The sequence below is a fragment of the Monodelphis domestica genome, chromosome 2 (assembly GCF_027887165.1).
Source record: "Monodelphis domestica isolate mMonDom1 chromosome 2, mMonDom1.pri, whole genome shotgun sequence".
Taxonomy (NCBI): domain Eukaryota; kingdom Metazoa; phylum Chordata; class Mammalia; order Didelphimorphia; family Didelphidae; genus Monodelphis; species Monodelphis domestica.
Genome location: NC_077228.1, coordinates 536397425 through 536404629, shown reverse-complemented (window position 1 = coordinate 536404629; position 7205 = coordinate 536397425).

The following is a 7205-nucleotide window of genomic DNA, read 5'->3' as shown; positions in this document are numbered from 1 at the left end:
ACCACAAAGAGAGACGTGACAAGCAACATCTCACTCACTGCTTAATAGGTGGCTAATGCTGAAACGTCACAAGAAAAGGAAGGAAACAGTTTCTTTCTGAGGATCATTTCTGGCTCTCTAGAGGCTTTGCTAACCTTTTTGCGTCCCCGCTCGCTCGTCCAGGTTTGTGATAACAGTGTGTTGGGAACATTCCTCCAGGTTTTCATTCTTTATCGAGATGAATCTTCCCAGGGTCCAAATTCCAATCTGGTTGTAAGTTAGAGACCTGGGGGAGGTACATGAGCTCTCTCAGACTGCTAGCATGACCTCAAATTACTGTTAATCGGGTGGGATATTTCATTAAAATTCATTATTTTTCATTAATGTAGTTAATTTTCTATTACTTTAAAAATTAATATTTTGAATGTATGGAGCTTTGAAAGTACTCGACTTAGACGTCCATTAATATTGCTTTAGTACTTCTAAGATGAAGATGATGGTGGTGGTGATAATAATAATAATGAAGAAGAAGAAGGAAAGAAGAAGAAAAGAAGAAGAAGAACAACAACAACATATGACACCTACTGTGTGCCAGGCACTTTGCTAAGCCCTTTACAGATATGATCTCATTTGATCCTCATAACAACACTGGGAGGTCAGTGTGATTATAACCCCATTGGGTAATTTCCCGGGAGTGAGGCCACCTTTCATCTACTGACTCTAACCCCTCTGGGACATATACAATCATTTATTTTAACCTTTACTTTCCATCTTAAAATCGATTCCGGATATTGGTTCCAAGGCAGAAGAGTTGTAACGGCTAGGCAATGAGGATAAAAAAAGTGACTTGCCTAGGGTCACACCGCTAGGAAGTATCTGGGGCCAGAATTGAACCCAGGCCTGGTTCTCAATTCACCTAGCTGCCCCTTTGTTCAACCATTTTTTAAAGGACCATTATCCTGAAATCAACCTGAGTATTTGCTTCAGTGGCTAGAGTGCCAGGCCTGGAGGCAGCAGGATCTTAGTTCAAATCCCTACTCAGATACTCCCTTGCTGTGTAACCATGAGCAAGTCACTTAACCCTGTTTGCCTCAGTTTCCTCATCTGTGAAATGAGCTGGAAAAGGAAATGGTGAACCACTCCAGTATCTTTGCCAAGAAAACTCCAAATGGGGTCATGAAGAGTAGCACAAGACTGAAAAACAAGTGAACAACATTAATCCTTCAATGAAAATATTTAAATAAATAATACAATAATGTATATGCTAACATAAATGTTTATTCCCTCCTTCTCCCTCCCAGTGAAAGACAGAGAAACCCATGGCCATGCCCAGACCCAGGCTCGGATCCTTTCTAGTTTGCAGAACCCAACAGAGTTTCTGTCCCTCCAAATCAATTCAATTCAGTTAAACCAGCATTTATTAAACACCCGCAATGTGCCAGGATACTAGTGGGCTCTGGAGATACAGAGGCAAAAAAAAATGTCCTTTTAGGGAGAACGAACAAGAGGAACCCCTTACCAGTTTGAGTGATGCAGGCTACCCTTGAGATACTGAAAGCACTAAATGAATGAATGAATCAATGAATGTCTAGGAAAAAGCTTTTCTTCACCCCTTACTGGGCACCAGGCATTGTGCTAAGGGCCAAAGGGCATACAGACAAAAGCCAGATGGTCCATACCCTCATGGAGTGGTGGACAGGAAAAGGAGTTTGGGTGTGGAAATGGACCCCCCTTTGAGGTGTTCCTCCAGGAAGGATTCTGGAAAACCATGGACACAAGACTACAGAGGCTTTAATCTACATCAAGGGCAAAATTACATCAGTGAAATTAGATTGGGGATTACACTTGTGCTGCTTGACCCTAGAGGGAAAGCCAAGCAAGACCCAAAATCCTGCATAGAAAAGGGAATTGATGGAAAGGGAAACTTCCTCCCAAATGGAGCTGTCCAAAAGTAGAGCGGTGGCCCTGAACTGCATGTCATCACGTTATTGGGGATGTTGTCAAAGGGATTACTTTCAGACACTGAGTTCCTTCTCACTCAGAAATGCCATGAAGCCATACTTTCATCAGCTCCGGTGAGTACCAAGAGCTGGCCTGAGCACTCAGAGGAGAAGAGGGGCAAACCCTTACCTTCTGTCATAGAACCAATACTAAGAATTAGCTCCAAGTCAGAAAAGCAGTAAGAGCTAGGCAATGGGAGTCCTGTGGCTTACCCAGAGTCACACAGCCAGAAAGTGTCTGAGGTGAGATTTGAACCCATGATCTCTATCTCTAGACTTGGCTTTCAATCCCCTGCACCACCTTGTTACCCTCAACCTTAGCTCGTTCTTCAATGAGAAGTCATGTTCTCTGAGCCCTGCAGATTCTGAATTTGAATTAAGTCAGGGGTGATCAATAAAATTATTTAATGAAGATTTTTCACACGGTGGATCATATATGTTTTTCTAATAAATGAGAACCATCTTTGTGTTTTAAATGTTTAATCTCTTTCCGTGGAAAAGGAAAAGGGAAGAAGGGCAAAGGACCTACTTGTACAAGAATATGTAGAGCTGCTCTTTTTGTGGTGCCAAAGATTTGGAAATTGAGGGGACGCCCATCAATGATGGAACAAATCATGATATATGCTGGTGATGGAATACTAACTACTGCGCTGTAAGAAATGATGAACAGAAAAGAAAGAGCTGGGAAGAGCTCCATGAACTGATGCAGAGTGAAGTAAGCAGAACCAGGAAACATTGTACACAGTAACAGCAGTACTGTGGAATGGTCAACTGGGACAGACTTTGCTACTCTCAGCGATACAATGATCCACGACAATTCTGGGGGGCTTATAACAAGGAAGGCTTTCCGCCTCCAGAAAAAGAACTGTTGGCGTCAGGAGGCCAATCAAAGCATAGAATTTGTCCCTTTAGTTTACTTGGGATTTTATTTGGCAGTTTAATTTTATGAGTATTCTCTAACAACAATGAACAATATCGCTTCGCATGACAATACATTTTCTAAAAGGCAATGGGTCTGAGGTGGCCATGGGAAATAAAACCAATGTAAGCTTGAAGCTAGGATGGCTTGTTCTATTTATCCCCCCATGGGATGGCCATTTGGCTTCTACGCATGCCAAGGAACTGCGCCTGCATTTGAAGAGAGTTTGAGTTATAAAATGCATTGAGGAGGCCGAAAGCTAGCATGAGAGATTGAGGGAAGGATTAGCAGCCCAGCTCAGTGTCTAGATGGGAGAAGTTGGGGTGGCACATTTTCCAAGGGGACTAGAGAAAATGTAGAGGAAGGATTGGACGTGAACATCAGAAAAGTGAAGGCAGCATCGGCATGATCCCTGGATAGTGGACACCAAACTGCTTCTATAGACCCGCCACTGTATGTCAATGTTCTCTGGGTAAGAAGAGGGGCCAGACGGCAAAGATGACCTCAGTCAAGCTCCTGTATCATTTAGCTCCAGCATCTCCCCTTCCTCTCCACAATCATTCTGCTTAATAATAGATAGAATGTTGTTCATAGGGAGTGGAACAGACACTGGAGACTGAGATAGGGAACTCCCATGCTGTCTAACTCCAACCGAGTGGCCAAATCCCTAACCAGAAAATTAGCCCCGAGGGCAACTCTGGCAGGAGGATTTGGGGTCTAAAACAAACATTTGCACACCCAGTACATTAGAGACCTGTGACTCGGTAGTGGAGGAATTATCTGAAGTACAAAGGTAGTGGCTTAGCCATGATCACACATCGGGGGAGTGTCAGGCAGGAGCCTGGACCCCAGCTCTCCTTGCCATCCATCCCATCTTCCTCATCTCCATCCAATCTTCATTCCCTGCCCATTTGTCAACTAGGACCTCCTACCCTGTTCCAGCACTTAGCATGGTGTCAGGTACCTAGTAAATGCTTCATAAATGCCCATTGACTTGACTTGCCACAGCTTAAAATCATTCATTCAGCACTCAAAGCCTTTCACTGAGGCATCGCCCCACTTCCCAACTCCATCTCAGATCATGCTCCATCCTCATTAGAGGGTCCACCAACACTGGCATTTCCCACTTCCAGGCTTTTGTTTTTAGTATTTCCTCTGCCAGGAATGTCTCCTCCCCTTCCTGTGCCCACCCCAATACCAAACCATCTTCTACAGTCCAAGTCCAGCATCGCCTTCCTCACGATGCCGACAGTCACTAACACAGGTTGACAAAGCCCTCCACATTCATTGTCTCCTTGACCCTCACAAGGAACCCGGAGGGCTCTTGTGCTGACATAGCAGTGTTAAACTCGGGTGGTGGAGACCCAGGTTTTCCCAAGTCCCAGACCAGCTCTCCATCTGAATGGCTCAGAAGCCTTCTCTGATCCTCCTTCAGCAAGACAAGAAGAATGAGAGGGATGCCATTGAGGGGCAAGATGTCACAAGCTTTCTGCTGGACATGTTGAATTGGAGATGCCTTTGCACATCTAAGAGGAGACATTCAACTGGCCATTAGAGAGACAGGACTGAAATTCAGAAGGGATTTTGCCTCAGTCGTATCTGATTCATCATGACCCCATCTGGGCTTTTCTTGGCAAAGATACTGGAGTGGTTTGTCACTTTCCTCCTCCAGCTCATTTGACAGTTGAGGAAACTCATCTAAGTGATCTTGGGCAAATCAGAGAATCTGCCTCAGTCTCCTCATCTTCAGGAAGTGGGGGTTGGACTCCATGACCTCCAAGATCCTTTCCAACTATAAACCTAGCTTCAGAGCTTCGAGCCACCTGCAGAGAGGACCCCACAGGAGCATATGAGACCATGAGGGAAGAGGGAAAAGAGAGACATGGGGTAGAGGGGTGACAAGGGATACAGCTGCTTCCATGCTCTGAGAGGGTGGGAAATCCAGCCCAGGAGGCAGAGGACGAAATGTCAGGGGGGAGCACGTGATGCATATTTGGGCCTAACAAACACTTTTTGATTAAATGATCACTGACACTTTTCTCTGGGTTGTGCAGATACACCCCTGGAGCGTCTCCCTTTGGGGGATGGATTTATTGCTCCCAGCATCCTTCCAAAAGAACAAGTTTGTCAACCCCTTTGGAGTTATGTTCACAGGCTGCCAAAAGATGATTTGCAACTGATTTGGAAAATGCAAACTTAACATTTTCCTGCAAGTAGGATCCATAATCTTCTCAGGAGGGCGGGTCCTCTGGTGAAAATTAATTCTGCTTTCCTGCTAAATGAAATCACTCCCATTGCCTGGGGTGTCCCTTGGAGGTATCTTGTAGGACACCCTGCACCCACCGGCCTGATGTGCCACAGCAGCTTACAGTGGGAAAGAGTTGGGTGCTGGGAGTCCTGAGAGCTCAGCAGTGCTCCAGGGGAGGGCTGGACTCCAGCACTGAGCTGCCATTCCCTCCTAACCACATAGGGCAGGTAGGCTGGGAGAGGTCCTGACTCCACCTCACACGCACACTGCCAAGTCAGGACTCCAAGCCAGGCCCCATCTCCCCTGGGCGAGGATCATTCTTCTGCAGACATCGGCTTGAGTCCCCCAGTGGGTTCTCCCCACTGTCTACAGTGACTGATATTCTGGTTATTAGTTAGCCAGTGAACATCGCTTCGCTTCGACAAAGTGGCATTTTTGGAGGAGAAATGTCAAGAGTAGAAGTAACAAAGCATTCTTCCCCCCCCACACACACACACACTCGGAGCCCTGCTCTCCTCTAGGCCCCTTTGGTCCCTGGGAAAGAGGAGTCCAACCCTAAAGTAGGTCCAGCAAAACCTTCTCCTCCATCAGATTCTCTCTCCAGTGTGGCAGAGCTAATGAATAAAGGTGTCTTCACCTTAAGAGGCTGCCTTCAGGAGACAGCTAGAGGGTCTCAATGAATTGAGAGCCAAGCCTAGAGATGGGAGGTTCTGGGTTCAAATTTGACCTTGGACCTTTCCTAGCTGTGTGACCCTGGGCAAGTCATTTAACCTCCATTGCTTAGCCCTTACCAGTCTTCTGCCTTGGAACAAATATGCAGTAATGATTCAAAGAAGAAAGGAAAGGAGTTTAAATAAACAAATCACAATCAGGCTGGGTCAGCAGGTCCTATGAAACTTCCCTCCTCCCTGGGTTCTGCTAATTCTGGCTTGACCACTGGCTCTCATTCCTCTGTGGCTCTCTTACAGCCTTCTGGCACTCCCAAGATCACAGCCCAGTCTGCTTCTCTGTCCCCTCGGAGAAAGAGAGGACATCTGAGGTCCTTATTGCCTGGCCACACTTGGGCCCAAGGCCTCTCTCTCTTGCCACTGAGGCTTATACCGCTTATTTTTCTCACTTGAGCCTAGAAAAGGAGCTCAGCTGCCCCTTGGCGTCCTTTCTGCACAAACCCATTTCTGTCTCAGCAGCTAGTGAACAAAGCCTGCAGTAATCAGGCCAGAAAGAGTCTCGGAATCGTTCTGTAGTAGGTGCCCAGTTGTCTGTGGCTCCCTCCTCAGGCACTTCCAGAAGCTCCTGGGACTCAGCCGCCAGGTCTCTGTCACACTCTCCCTCCATTTCAAAATGTGCCATTCTGGGCCAGGGTACATTTGGAACCTGCTGCTCATGTCCGCAGGCCAGAAGAGCCCTCTCGGGTCCTTGAATGTCCCCAGTGCCCAAGGACAGGCAGGTTAGCCAGACCAGGCTCAGGTCCTGTAGTGGACACACAAAGGGCCCAGCTCAAAGTTTACCAATGCCGGCTTGCTTACACTTGGCTACTGCGGGTGCCAGAAATAGTATCCCCAACACAATGGCAATAAAGAAAAGAAAAGCAGCTTCCTGTCTCAGAAGGAAGCCTGAGAGGTGCCTGGAGAATTTCCCAGAGCTCACTGCAGGTCACTGGCTGTCCCAGGAGGGATCTCAGACTCGGGGTCAGCCGGTGGTCACCTCCTCACCCTCGGGGGAGAAACCACAGAGCAAGGGTCCCCAAACTACGGCCAGCGGGACCCATATGACTCCCGAGGCCATTTATCCGACCCCCACCGCACTTCCGGAAGGGGCACCTCTGTCATTGGTGGTCAGTGAGAGGAGCGCAGTATGGGGCATCACTCCCACACAGCATCATCTTTTGCTCAGCGCCTTGTTCTGAGAGTAACTGAACGAGAAGGAGATGCTGTGCAAAGGATGCTGTGCAAAGGAAGGCTGCCCCATGAAAGATGTCAGCATGGTGAGCCGCCATCTGGGGGAGGGGATTCCGCACTGTGTATCCTGCTGCCCGGCATAGTGGTGGCAGCGATGGGTC